Here is a 14149-nt window from a genome sequence, read left to right as displayed (position 1 = left end):
TTCTTTTTTCTTTTCTTTTTTCTTTTTTTTTTTTTTGAGACGGAGTTTCGCTCTGGTTGCCCGGGCTGGAGTGCAGTGGCGCCATCTCGGCTCACTGCAACCGCAGCCTCCCGGGTTCAAGCGATTCTCCTGCCTCAGCCTCCGGAGTAGCTTGGACTACAGGAGCATGCCACCATGCCGGGCAAATTTTTGTAGTTTTAGTAGAGACGGTGTTTCACCATACAGGTCAGGCTGGTCTCGAACTCCTGACCTCAGGTGATCCACTCGCCTCGGCCTCCCGAAGTGCTGGGATTACAGGAATGAGCCACCGCGCCCTGAAGCTGCCTTTTCTGAGACAGGGGCTGATCAAGAGATTTCAAACAATTAAGAAATAATAAGACATTGCCTCCCCGCTGGGTGAGATTTGGGCAGGCAGACTAGGGAGAGGGGCTTTGGGGCCAGCACTAGCGGATGCAGGGCTTGGGGAGAAGTGGAAAAAGATGCTCACGGTTCCCTCCTTCTCCCCCTAACCCCTGACTCAGGCTTGAGGAGTGAGGCACAGGATGTGCTTTCCTTTCCACTCGCTCTTTGGGGTGAGGGGTGGCAATTGTGCCTGGCAGGCCTGCGTAGGGAGCGGCAGAGGAAAGGCTGAGAAGTGGGGATGTTCAGAGTTCAGGATCCATTTGGTTTTGTTTTTTGTTTTGTTTTGTTTTGTTTTGGAGACAGAGTTTTGCTCTGTCCCCCAGGCTAGAGTGCAGTGGTGTGATTTTAGCTCACTGCAACCTCCGGCTCCTGGGTTCAAGCGATTCTCTTGCTTCAGCCTCCCAAGTAACTGGGATTACAGGCAGGTGCCACCATACCCAGCTAATTTTTGTGTTTTTGATAGAGACAGGGTTTCTCCATGTTGGCCAGCTGAGTTCCGGACCCATTTGGAAAGAACCAAGCAGCCCAGTTTGCCACCTGGAGGGTCTCGAGGAGGAACTGTGGGACCCAGTGGGTCACCCATGACATGGAATAGATGCCAGGCCGAGAAGGGAGACCCTAGCCTTGCCTGGAGGCCTGGAGTGGAGGCCCTAAGAGAGGTGTGGCCAGCTACTTACACAGGGACCAGAGCCCCAAGGATCTGGGAAAGTGGGGACCCTGACACCGCAGGCAAGAATGCCTGCAGGGGCCAGGTGCCACAGCTCACGCCTGTAATCCCAACACTTTGGGAGGCCGAGGCAGGAGGATGGCTTGAGGCCAGGAGTTCAGGACCAGCCTGGGCAACATAGCAAACTCTCGTCTCTCTTAAAAAAAAAAAAAAAATTAAAAAGAAAAGAAGAATGCCCACAGGAAGGCAGTCCCAGGTTCGAATGCCGCTTCTGTGGCTCAGGAGCTGGGACCCTCCTGGTAGACAGGACTGCCCTCAGGGCTCAGCGTCTGTGAAACAGGCAATGACCGGGGAAGGGCCTGACCCGGGCTCATGGCTGACGCAAGCGTTTGTGCTGTTTCTCTCTTTCCTCCTTCCCCAGTTTCTGGGACTGCTGCTGAGCCAGGGAGGGAGGGAGGGGACGGGTGAGGAATGGTAATAATGACGAGCTTCCTGAACATCTGCCCTGAGCCAGGCCCTGTGCTGAGGGCCGTGTGGGGAGGAGCTCATTCAGTCTTCACAACAGCCCTGTGCGGGCCCAGTGTTACAATGCCCATTTTACAGATGGGAAAACTGAGACCCGACTCATAACCCTCATGCCAGAGAAAGGAATCCAACAGGGGCTTGGAACTGCAGTCAGAGGCTGCCCCTCAGTGGCCATTTCTTCTCTGGGGGCCTTGTCACCCCCTGTGGTTTCCATGACTCTGGCCACCCTCCATAGATATATACCAGGAGCCCATAGGAAAACATTTTCTCGTAGCCACGTTTTTCAAAAAAGCATAAAAGAAATAGGTGAAATTAGTTTTAATCACATCTCTATCTGAAATAGCATTTCCGCATATAGTCAATTTCAAAAATTGTCACTGAGGCTGGGCGTGGTGGCTCATGTAATCCCAGGTTCAAGCAATTCTCTTGCCTCAGTCTCCCAAGCAGCTGGGATTACAGGCATGCACCACCATACCCAGCTAATTTTTATATTTTTAGCAGAGACGGGGTTTCACCATGTTGATCAGGCTTGTCTTGAACTCCCAACCTCAAGGGATCCGCCTGCCTCGGCCTCCCACAGTGCTGGGATTACAGGTGTGAGCCACTGTGACCAGCCGATATTTATATAGACTTTAAGTGTGCAGGAATTGGAAAGAAAAAAAAAAGTGAAGGGGGAACTTTCCCTATCAGATCTTTTTTTTAATATAAAATTTTATTAAAATAGTTTTTTTGTGGAGACAGAGTCTCACTATGTTGCCCAGGCTGATTTTGAACTCCTGGGCTCGAGCCATTCTCCCGCTTTGACTTCCCAAAGTGGTAAGATGACAGGGGCAGGCGCCACTGCACCCAGCCTCCTATCAGATCTTAAAACCTACTTTACAGCTACTACAATGCAAATCATATGATATCCACTCTGTGACCTAGCAATTCTGTTCCTAGTTATTTGCCCAAGAGAAATGAGAACGCAGGTTCCCACAAAGACAGGAACAGCTGTGGCAGCTTTGGGAGTAATAGCCTGACCTGGAAACCACCCAGGTGTCCATTAACAGAGGACTGGATCAACACATTGTGATTTATTTATGCAGTGGAATTCTACTCAGCCGCAAACGGGAACAAGCTCTAATGTACACACAGACACGGAAAATGTCAGAAACATTATGCTAGGCAAAAACAACCAAGACACCAAAGAACCTCTTCTGTAAGATGACAGTTCCAGAACATGCAAGATGGGGTTGACACAATCTGTGCGGTGGTGGAGGTGGAGGGATGGCCTCTGGGGACAGGGCAGGGACTGATTAAGACAAGATGCAGTCCGGGGCGTAGGCGCCGCCGCTCACGCTTGTAATCCCAGCACTTTGGGAGGCTGAGGCGGGTGGATCACTTGAGGCCAGGAGTTCAAGACCAGCCTGACCAACATGGCGAGACCGCATCTCTACTAAAAATACAAAAATTAGCCGGGTGTGATGGCACATGCCTGTAATCCCAGTTACTCGGGAGGCTGAGGCAGGAGAATCACTTGAACATGGGAGGTGGAGGCTGCAGTGAGCCAAGTGCCAAGTTGATGCCATTGAACTCCAGCCTGGGCAACAGAGACTTCCTCTCAAAAAAAAAGAAGAAGACTGGGCTTGTGTAATCCCAGCACTTTCAGAGGCCGAGGTGGGCAGATCACGAAGTCAGGAGATTGACACCATCCTGGCCGACATGGTGAAACCCCATCTCTACTAAAATACACACAAAAAATTAGCTGGGCGTGGTGGCGGGTGCCTGTAGTCCCAGCTACTTGGGAGGCTGAGGCAGGGGAATCGCTTGAACCCAGGAGGTGGAGGCTGTAGCGAGCCAAGATCACGTCACTGCACTCCAGCCTGGTGACAGAGCAAGACTCCATTTCGAAAAACAAAAAAAAATAGGCTGGGCACAGTGGCTCACGCCTGAAATCCCAGCACTTTGGGAGGCCGAGGCAGGCAGATCATGAGGTCAGGAGATCGAGACCATCCTGGCTAACACAGTAAAACCCCGTCTCTACTAAAAATACAAAAAATTAGCCAGGCGTGGTGGCACACGCTTGTAGTCCCAGCTACCTGGGAGGCTGAAGAAGGAGAATCGCTTGAACCCGGGAGGCAGAGGTAGCAGTGAGCTGAGATTGTGCCACTGCACTCCAGCCTGGGTGACAGAGCGAGACTTCATCTAAAAAAAAAATTAAAAATAATTAAAAATAATTTAAAAATAAAAATAAAAGAGACCAGATGCAAGGAAACTGGGGGCTGGACTGTCCTGTATCTTAATAGGGGTTGGATAGCACAGGGTATGTGTGTGTCAAAATTCACTAGCAATGTGTGCCTTTCCTCAAAAGGAAAATAATTTATTTTTTCTTTTTTCTTTTTAGAGACAGAGTCTGGCAGAGCGCGGTGGCTCACACCTGTAACCCCAGCACTTTGGGAGGCCGAGGCGGGTGGATCATGAGGTCAGGAGTTCAAGATCAGCCTGGCCAAGATGGTGAAACCCCATCTCTACTAAAAATACAAAAAGTAGCCAGGCATGGTGGCACATGCCTGTAGTCCCAGCTACTTGGGAGGCTGAGGCAGGAGAATCGCTTGAACCCGGGAGGCGGAGGTTGCAGTGAGCCAAGATCATGCCATTGTACTCCCAGCCTGGGTGACAAGAGTGAAACTCCGTCTTAAAAAAAAAACAAAAAAAAACCACATACAAAAATCAGCCAGGTGTGGTGGTGGGCACCTGTAATCCCAGCTAGTCTGGAGACTGAGGCAGGAGAGTTGCTTGAACCTGGGAGGCGGAGGTTGCAGTGAGCCAAGATGGCAGCACTGCACTCCAGCCTGGGCGACAGAGTGAGACTCCATCTCAAAAGGTGCAGTGGCCCCATCGTGGATCACTGCAGTTTAGAACTCCTAGGGTCAAGCAATCCTCCTGCCTCAGCCTCCCAAAGTGCCGTAATTACAAGTGTGAGCCACTGTGCCCGGATTGCTTTTTTACATAACTAAGATACGACTTTCTGTCTCCACCCTTGCTTTTCCGTTCTTTGTAATGTCAGACATCTTGCCAAATAAATGCCACCTCCTCCTCCCAACCTTTTTTTTTTTTTTCTTTGAGACGGAGTCTCACTCTGTCGCCCAGGCTGGAGTCACTGCAAGCTCCGTCTCCGGGATTTACGCCATTCTCCTGCCTCAGCCTCCGGAGTAGCTGGGACTACAGGCGCCCGCCACCTCGCCCGGCTAGTTTTTTGTTTTTTTAGTAGAGACGGGGTTTCACCGGGTTAGCCAGGATGGTCTCGATGTCCTGACCTCGTGATCCGCCCGTCTCGGCCTCCCAAAGTGCTGGGATTACAGGCTTGAGCCACCGCGCCCGGCCCCTCCCAACCTTTTATTTTGAAATTTTTCGAAACTTACAAGAACAATGGAAGGATTACCCCGTGAACACCCCTATACCCACCACCACTAAAATTTGAGGGTTTTAACATTTTTAAAATCTTTTTTCTTTTTTACAGTGTCTCTCTCAGGATACACTGAAATTTTATTATATAGTACTTGTTTTGTCACAGATCTTTGCATCCCTCTAGCCATGTATCAATCCTTCTAGCTTTTTTGTTATTGTTGTTGCTGTTGTTGTGGTTGTGGTTTTATGGTTGTTATTTTGAGATGAGATTTCACTCTGTCGCCCAGGCTGGAGTGCAGTGGTGAGATCTAGGCTCACCGCAACCACTGCCTCTGAGGTTCAAGCGATTCTCCTGCCTCAGCCTCCCGAGTAGCTGGGATTACAGGTGCCCACCACCACGCCCAGCTAATTTTTGTATTTTTAGTAGAGACGGCGTTTCACCATATTGGTCAGGCTGGTCTTGAATACCTGGCCTAGTGATCCACCTGCCTCAGCCTCCCAAAGTGCTGGTATTACAGGCGTAAGCCACTGCTCCCATCCTAATTTTTGGTTTTTTAGTAGAGACAGGGTTTCGCCATGTTAGACAGGCTGGTCTCAAATCCTGATCTCAGGTGATCCACCTGCATAGGCCTCCCAAAGTGTTAGGATTACAGGCAAGAGTCACGGCACCCAGCCTAATCCTTAGTTTTGATGCATTTCAAAGTAAGTTACAGACATCTGAATGTTTCACCCTAAACATTCCAGGCTGCATATTATTAACTACTTCAATATTTGTTTATGGTTGTGTGTGTGTGTGTGTGAGAGAGAGAGAGAGAGACAGAGAGAGAGAGAGAATCTCCCTCTGTCACCTAGGCTGAAGTGCAATGGCTAGATTTTGGCTTATTGCAACCTCTGCCTCCCAGGTTCAATCGATTCTCCCGCCTCAGCCTACCAAGTAGCTGGGATTACAGGTGCCAACCACCATGCCCGGCTAATTTTTGCATTTTTAGTAAGATGGGGTTTCGCTCTGTTGGCCAGGCTGGTCTCAAACTCCTCACCTCACGTGATCTGCCTGCCTCGGCCTCCCAAAATGCTGGGATTACAGATGTGAGCCACTGCTCCCGGCCAGTTTTTTGTTTTGTTTTGTTTTGTTTTTAAATAAAAGTTTCCCTACAGTAAACCACGCAAATCTAGAGTGTGCTACTGTTTTGTGTGTGTTTGTTTCTGAGACAGGATCTTGCCCTGTCACCTAAGTGGCACAACCACAGCTCACTGAAGTCTCGACCTCCCCAGCTCAGACGATCCTTCCACCTCAGCCTCCCAAGTAGCTGAGAGAACAGGCACATGCCACCACACCAGGCTAATTTTTTTTTTTTTATTTAGATGGAGTCTTACTCTGTTACCTGGAGTGCAGTGGCATGGTCTTGGCTCACTGCAACCTCTGCCTCCTGAGTTCAGGCAATTCTTCCACCTCAGCCTCCCAAGTAGCTGGGACTGCAGGCGTGTGCCACCACGTCCAGCTATTTTTGTATTTTTAGTACAGACGGGGTTTCACGCTGTTGGCCAGGCTGGTCTTGAACTCCTGGTGTCAAACTCCTGACCTCATGATCTGCCCGCCTCGGATTCCCAAAGTGCTGGGATTGCAAGCGTGAGCCACCGCACCTGGCCTAATTTTTTTAGTTGTTATTTGTAGAGACGGAGCCTCACTATGTTGTCCAGGCTGGTCTCAAACTCCTAGGCTCAAGTGATCTTCCCACCTTGGGCTCCTAAAATGCTGGGATCACAGGCACAAGCCACCGCACCCAGCCTAAAGTGTGCTCATTTTGAGAAATAGATGTATGGCTGGGTGCGATGGCTTATACCTGTAAACCCAGCACTTTGGGAGGCCAAGGCTGGTGGATTGCTTGAGGCCAGGAGTTCGAGACCATCCTGGCCAACATGGCAAAACCCCATCTCTACTAAAAATACAAAAATTAGAGGGACATGCCAGGCGTGGTGGCTCACACCTGTAATTCTAGCACTTTGGGAGGCCGAGGTGGGTGGATTGCCTGAGCTCAGGAGTTCCAGACTAGCGTGGGCAACATGGTAAAACCCCATCTCTACTAAAATACAAAGAATTAGCTGGGCGTGGCAGCGTGCTCCTGTAATCCCAGCTAGTTGGGAGGCTGAGATGGGAGAATCACTTGAACCCGGGAGGCGCAGTTTGCAGTGAGCCGAGATTGCACCACTGTACTCCAGTTTTGGTGACAGAGCGAGATTCTGTCAAAAAACAAAAAAAAGAAAAAAAAATTAGAGGGACTTGTTGGCGCACACCTGTAATCCCAGCTACTTGGGAGGTTGAGACATGAGAATGGCTTGAACCTGGGAGGTGGTGTTTGCAGTGAGCCGTGATTGTGTCACTACTCTCCAACCAGGGCGATAGAGCAAGACTTTGTCTCAAAGAGAGAGAAAGAGAGACAGAGAGAGGGAGGGAGGGAGGAAGAGAAAGAGAGACAGAGAGAGAGAGAGAGAGGTATGTATAACCCAAGTCCCTGTTGAGCTGTAAACTCCTTTTTGAGTGGCTGAATTCCAGCGTTTCTCCGGTCCGGACTCATTGACCCCGTCCTCTATGGTTTCTGGCCCCTCTTGGAACATCATCGCCATTATCGCCCTGGGATATGTTTCACTGTGCGCTTCCTCGAGGGCGTCTGTCTATTCCTTGCATTTCTAGGGGGTCAGGTTCATTTGGGGATCTGGCAAATAGAACATAGTGTTTAACCAGGCGCGGTGGCTCATGCTTGTAATCCCAGCACTTTGGGAGGCCAAGGAGGGCAGATCACAAGGTCAGGAGTTTGAGACCAGCCTGACCAACATGGTGAAATCCCGTCTCTACTAAAAATACAAAAATTAGCCAGGCGTGGTGATGCATGCCTGTAATCTCAGCTACTCAGGAGTCTAAGGCAGGAGTAATCACTTGAACTCAGGAAGCAGGTTGCAGTGAGCCAAGATCATGACTTGGCGACAGAGCGAGACTCTGTCTCAATAAAAAAAAAAAAAAGAAAGAAAAAAAAAGAACACAGTGTTACCCATGGTCAGATATTGGCTTTTGAGGTAGGACATGGCACAGGGAAAATTTCTGCCACCTCCTAGCTCTCCTGCTAGTGGGGAAAGCAGATTTAAAGAAGGCAACAGACCAGGTGCGGTGGCTCATGCCTGTAACCCCAGCACTCTGGGAGGCTGAGATGGGAGGGTCACTTGAGCCCAGGAGTTCAAGACCAACCTGAGCAACACGGTGAGACTCTATCTCTACAAAAAACGTAAACATTAGCCAGGTGCGGTGGTGTATGCCTGTAGTCCCAGCTACTCAGGAGGCTGAGCTGAGGCAGGAAAATCACTTGAGCCTGGGAGATTGAGGCTGCAGAAAGCTGTGACTGCATCACTGCACTCCAGCCTGAGCAACAGAGCAAGGCCCTGTATCCAAAAAAATAAAAATAAGCAGGACACGGTGGCTCATGCCTGTAATCCCAGCACTTTGGGAGGCCAAGGCACGAGAATCCCATGAGCCCAGGAGTTCAAAACCAGCCTGGGCAACATAGCGAGACCCCTGTCTCTACAAAAAATTAAAAAATTAGCTGAGTGTGGTGGCACACACCTGTAGTCCCAGCTACTGGGGAAACTGAGGTGGGAGGATCGCTTGAGCCCAGGAGCTCGAGGGTGGAGGTCGAGGGTGTAGTGAGGCGAGATTGAGCCACTGCACTCCAGCCTGCGCAACAGAGTGAGACTCCGTCTCAAAAAAAAAAAAAAATATATATATATATATATTAAAAGGGGCTGCAAAAGAGGCCAGCAGGATGTGGAGATGGGCAGTAAAGTGCACAGGGTGGGAGATTTCTTGCTTTAGCCAAGGCGGTCAGGGAAGACCCAAGCCCTGAAGATGGAGAAGGAGCTGGCCTTGAATCCTGTAAATGTTCCCAAACGATCTCCCTAAGAGGTTATGCCAATCCCACTCCTGCCGAGAGAGTATCTCTGAGCCATGGCCAAGGGTGAGTCATCCTGCTGAGAGGTTGAGTTGGGGACGCCTGCCCAGATGGGCTCCAAATGCAAGCCTGTCCGGAGATGAGTGAGGGCGAGCCTAGTGGGGAGAACAGCCCGGACAGAGGCAGGGCAGGATGCCGGGACACTGCTCGGCGCATCCTGGGAGTGAGGCGCATTGAACCCAGCTCAGGCTGGTGGGGGGGTCTTGGCAATATTCTCTCTCCAAAGGCGAGTTGATCACAGGCGCCAGCAGTGAGTCAGCGAAACCGTGTGCCAGGGCTGCTGAGAAACCCCGCCTGCTGTCGGATTGCATTCCTGGAAGGGGGGGCCCTGAGCGGCCCCCCAGCTCCAGCCCCACTCAGACCCCAGAATCCCAGCAGCCCACTGCTCGCTTCCTTTGCGCGCACTCTTCCTTCTGATCCCCACACACCGCTCCCTCTCTCGCTACCTTTAGTCTTTGCACAGATGTCCGGTTCCCAGAGGGGCCTCCCTGACGCCGCCGTTCTAGCAGCATTTAGCATTTAGATAAATGACAAATTTTAGATTAAATATTAGATACATTTTAGATAAATTTTTATCTAACATTGCAACCCACTGGTCTCAGTGACACCTGTAATCCCAGCACTTTACGGGGCTGAGGTGGGAGGATCGCTTGAGCCCAGGAGTTTTTTCTTTTTTTCTTATTTTTTTAAGAGATTGGGGTCTTGCTCTGTGTAGCCCAGGCTGGTCTTGAACTCCTGGCCTCAAGCAATACTCCCATCTTGGCCTCCCAAACTGTTGGGATTACAGGCATGAGCCACCATGCCTGGCTTCAAGATTTTTTTTTTTTTCTTTTTTTCTGAGACACAGACTCACTCTGTCACCCAGGCTGGAGTGCAGTGACACGATCCCAGCTCACTTCAACCCTCGCCTCCCAGGTTAAAATGATTCTCCTGCCTCAGGCTCCTGAGTAGCTGGGATTACAGGAATGCGCCACCATGCCTGGCTAATTTTGTATTTTTAGTGGAGACGGGGTTTCACCATATTGCCCAAGCTGGTCTCAAACTCCTGATGTCAAGTGATCCACCCATCTCAGCCTCCCAAAGTGTTGGGATTAGAAGCATGAGCCACCTCGTGAAGATTGTTAATCACATCTGCAAAGTCCGTTTGGCCATTTTGGAACACAGTCTCAGATTTCAAGGATCAGGACAAGAACATCATTGGAGGCTGTGATTTGGCCAACCACAGCCACAGAGATGGAACTATACAGAGTTTACCTTCCAAGTCTGGCTCTTTCACCCAGCGCAATGCCTGGGAGACCCTTCCCTGTGTCTGTGGGTACCGCTGGTTTGCTTTTTTGTTTTGTTTTGTTTTTTTCCTGAGACGGAGTTTCACTATTGTTGCCCAGGCTGGAGTGCAATGGCGTGATCTGGGCTCACTGCAACCTCCACCTCCCAGGTTCAAGTGATTCTCCTGCCTCAGCCTCCCGAATAGCTGGGATTACAGGCGCACACCACCACACCCAGCGTATTTTTGTATTTTATTAGAGACGGGGTTTCGCCATGTTGGCCAGGCTGGTCTCGAACTCTTGACCTCAGGTGATTTGCCCACCTCGGCCTCCCAAAGTGCTGGGATTACAGGCATGAGCCACTGCACCCAGCTTGCCCAGGCTGGTCTTGCATTCCTGGCTTCAAGCGATCCTCCTGCCTGGGTCCTTCAATAAATATTGACAAGCACCTCCCTGGTGCCAGGCTCTGCTGAGAGTGCTTTAGGTACATTGGCAAACAAGACAGAACAAAAAAAAAAAAACAAATTTGTTTAAATTCCCAGGCTCATGGAGCTTACATGCAAGCGGAGAAGATGGTCAGTAAACCATCAGTGTCATATGTCAACTGTAGAGCAGCTCAGGAGTGACAGTGTGATGGTAGGCAGAGCAGGGGAAGGGGGTGCAGGAGGTCTAGCTGTAAACAGGATGCTCTGGGGTAGCCCTCATAATAAGGGGTGATATTTGGAGCAAAGACTTGAAAAAGGGGAGGACAAGAGGCGTGAGCCACTGCGCCCAGCTGTACTTGTATTTAATGAAAACTAATGGCTGCTGTGTGACCTTGGAGGACTATATTAACCTCTCTGGGCCTCCATTTCTTCCAGCATAAAGTGGTCCTCTCACTACCCACCTCGTGAGGTTCTGGGAGAAGTCTAGGATCGTGCATGTTCTTGGCATTTCTGTACAGGTGGCTTCCATGCTGGTGTCAGGCCCTTTCCTGGGATTGGAGGGGGATGGGCAGAGGAAATTCAGAGGTTTGAGGAGGCTGTGTCCCCATCTCCTGGGGCAAGGAGGCTATTGGTCAAGAAGGTCTGCATTTAGAGGGTGACATCTGTGCCGGGAGCGGTGACTCACGCCTGTAATCCTAGCACTTTGGGAGGCCGAGGCGAGCGGATCACGAGGTCAGGAGATCGAGACTGTCCTGGCTAACACGGTGAAACCCCATCTCTACTAAAAATACAAAAATTAGCCAGGCGTGGTGGTGCACACCTGTAGTCCTAGCTAGTAGGGAGCCTGAGGCAGAAGAATGGTGTGAACCCAGGAAGGCAGAGGTTGCAGTGAGCTGAGATTACACTACTGCACTATAGCCTGGGCAACACAATGAGACTCTGTCTCAGAAAAAAAAAAAAAAAAAAGGTGGGTGACATCTGACCTGTGTCGAGGTGAATGGAGGAGGTGGGAAAGGCACTCAGAGAGTGGAAAATGGGCGTGCCTAGAGCTGGTGTCTGCAGGAAGGAGGCCAGAGGAGGCAGTGACCTAGGGTTTGACCTGAAGGCACTGAGGCGCCACAGGATAGCTGGGAGCAGAGGAGGGGCAGCAGAGAAGACCTGGAGGAGGCTGAGTCCAGGGCCCACAGGGAAAGGAGAAGGCCTGAGGTGGGCAGGAATGCAGGAACAGAGAGGGAACGGGGGACTGGTAGGCCGTGGAGGAGGGAGGCTGGAGGCCTGGGAGGTTGGGCCTTTAAGAGTTGCATGTCTGCCGGGTGTGGTGGCTCACACCTGGAATTCCAGCACTTTGGGAGGCCGAGGTGGGTGGATCATCTGAGGTCAGGAGTTTGAGACCAGCCTGGCCAACATGGTGAAACCCCATCTCTATTAAAAATACAAAAATCAGCCGGGCATGATGACAGGCACCTGTAGTCACAGCTATTCAGGAGTCTGAGGCAGGAGAATCGCTTGAACCTGGAAGGTGGAGGTTGCGGTGAGCCGAGATCATGTCACTGTACTCCAGCCTGGTGACAGAGCGGGACTCCATCTCAAAAAAATAAAAAAGGTCACATGTCTATTCGCCGTCCAGGAGGCTGAGTCGTTCCCAGCAATCACCTGCCTGCTGCGGCCACCAACCCGGAGCTCTGTCTGCTGTCCCTGCCCCCAGCCTCTCGCTGGCTCAATTGTCCCCTTCATGCCTCCACTCGAATCGAGCGATATCGGCATGTCAGGCCCTGGATGTGTTCTGTGGGAACGAACAGGCCTGTGACCCAGGCGTAGAGAAGGTCGCCCCGGGGGCAGATTTGTTCTACAAGGTGGACAGCAGGCGCAGGGCACCTGTTTTAGGAATGCGAGGATGCAGCTACAAAAGCGCTTGGGCGGGTGTCGGGGGCGCTCCTTGGTGGGCTCAGTGCTCAGGCCCAGAGAGTGGCAGGGTCAGGGGGGCATTTCCAGGAGCGGGAACAGCAGCTCCAGGGGCCCAGAGGTGGGACTAGTGCTCGGTGCATTTGGAGATCTTGGCTGGACTGTGGGGTTCATGGGGAAGGAGGGCCTGAGTCTACAGGGCTGAGAGGTCACCGCAGCTTGGGTTCAAATCCCAACTCTGTTCAATTCTTGTGTGGCCACAGCCAAATTGCTTCCCTTCTTGAACCTCCATGTCCTCTCTATAGCACTGGAACCTACAGCGAGAGCCCGATTCTACCACACCCACTGCACGACAATTGGTTTGTTTGTATGTTTGTTTCTAGAGGCAGGGTCTCGCTCTGTCACCCAGGCTGGAGTGCAGTGGCGCAATCTCAGCTCACTGCAGCCTCAAACTCCTGGCTCAATTGATCCTCCTGCCTCAAACTCCCAAGTAGCTGGGACTACACGTGTATGCCACTACACTCAGCTAATTTTTAATTTTTGCACAGAGACAGTGTTCTCGTTATGTTGCTCATGCTGGTCTCGAACTCCTGTCCTCAAGTAATCCTCCTGCCTTGGCCTCCCAAAGTGCTGGGACTACAGGTGCGAGCCACTGCGCCCAGCTGCTGGGGAGTTTTCAAAGCGTCTGCAGCACCCAGGGCTGAGAACTGCTACAGCAGCTGAAAGCCATAAGTGTCTTTGACTTTCCTTTTGTCCTGGTAAACCCCTTCCTTCCTTCCTTCCTTCCTTCACTCAGTCAATCAAACACTGGTTGAACACCAACATGTCCCAGCACTGTGGGCTCCACCCTGGCCTCCGGGGAGTGGTGGTGGGACCCCCAATTTGGAGATTGTAGGTGCCAAGAGGAATGGGCAAGATGCCCTCCCATTCATTCATTTATTCCTTCAGGGCTTCTCCAAGGGCACAGGGTCTTTTCTTGGCATCTGGGTTTTCCTCTCCTGTAAGCTGGGAAGGAGCTTTCTCCCTCAAGGAGCTATTGGCCAGATCAAAGACTAAAATAATGCTAAACAGAGCTTCCGTTTCCTGATAAATGTATCGGGAGCCAGGCACTTAAAATATATTATCCCGTTGAATCCCCAAGTAGGATTAAAACCTCAAGGCAGAGATTGCTCTTATCCTCATGTGACAGATGACGAAACTGAGGATCAAAGAAGTGAGCTCCACTGCCCAAGGCACAGAAAGGGCAAGTAGGACTTATGGCCCAGCCAAGGCCCAGCAGGCACTCAGTAGCTAATACTCCTGAAAACTGATTACCTCACCGCGCCTGCCCACTGGACTAAATCTGCCTGGTAACCGATGACATCATCACTAATTCCACACCCACGCTCAACCTATGGGATAACTGATGACATCACTGAACAGAGTAACTGCAGTTTATTGAAGGCCTACTGTGTGCGCAAGGCTGTGCTAAGCAGGCCCTCTTCCGAGTTCACATAAGGCCCCGTGGTGCCTGCTACTGCATGAAATAATCATAATAAATTTAGCTCAAAGTTACGGAATGCAGACTATGAGCTAGGCTCT

The 14149-nt window shown here is 51.0% G+C and overlaps 1 protein-coding gene across 1 annotated transcript in view; it reads left to right on the top strand.

The window, feature by feature from the left end:
* SULT2B1 (sulfotransferase family, cytosolic, 2B, member 1) overlaps positions 1–14149 on the top strand; it is a 50072-nt gene that overhangs the window by 7426 nt on the left and 28497 nt on the right. The gene's annotated exons all lie outside the window — the stretch shown is intronic.

The sequence above is a fragment of the Colobus angolensis genome, unplaced genomic scaffold (assembly GCF_000951035.1).
Source record: "Colobus angolensis palliatus isolate OR3802 unplaced genomic scaffold, Cang.pa_1.0 Scaffold25, whole genome shotgun sequence".
Taxonomy (NCBI): domain Eukaryota; kingdom Metazoa; phylum Chordata; class Mammalia; order Primates; family Cercopithecidae; genus Colobus; species Colobus angolensis.
This window is presented reverse-complemented; position numbering and strand designations above follow the sequence as displayed.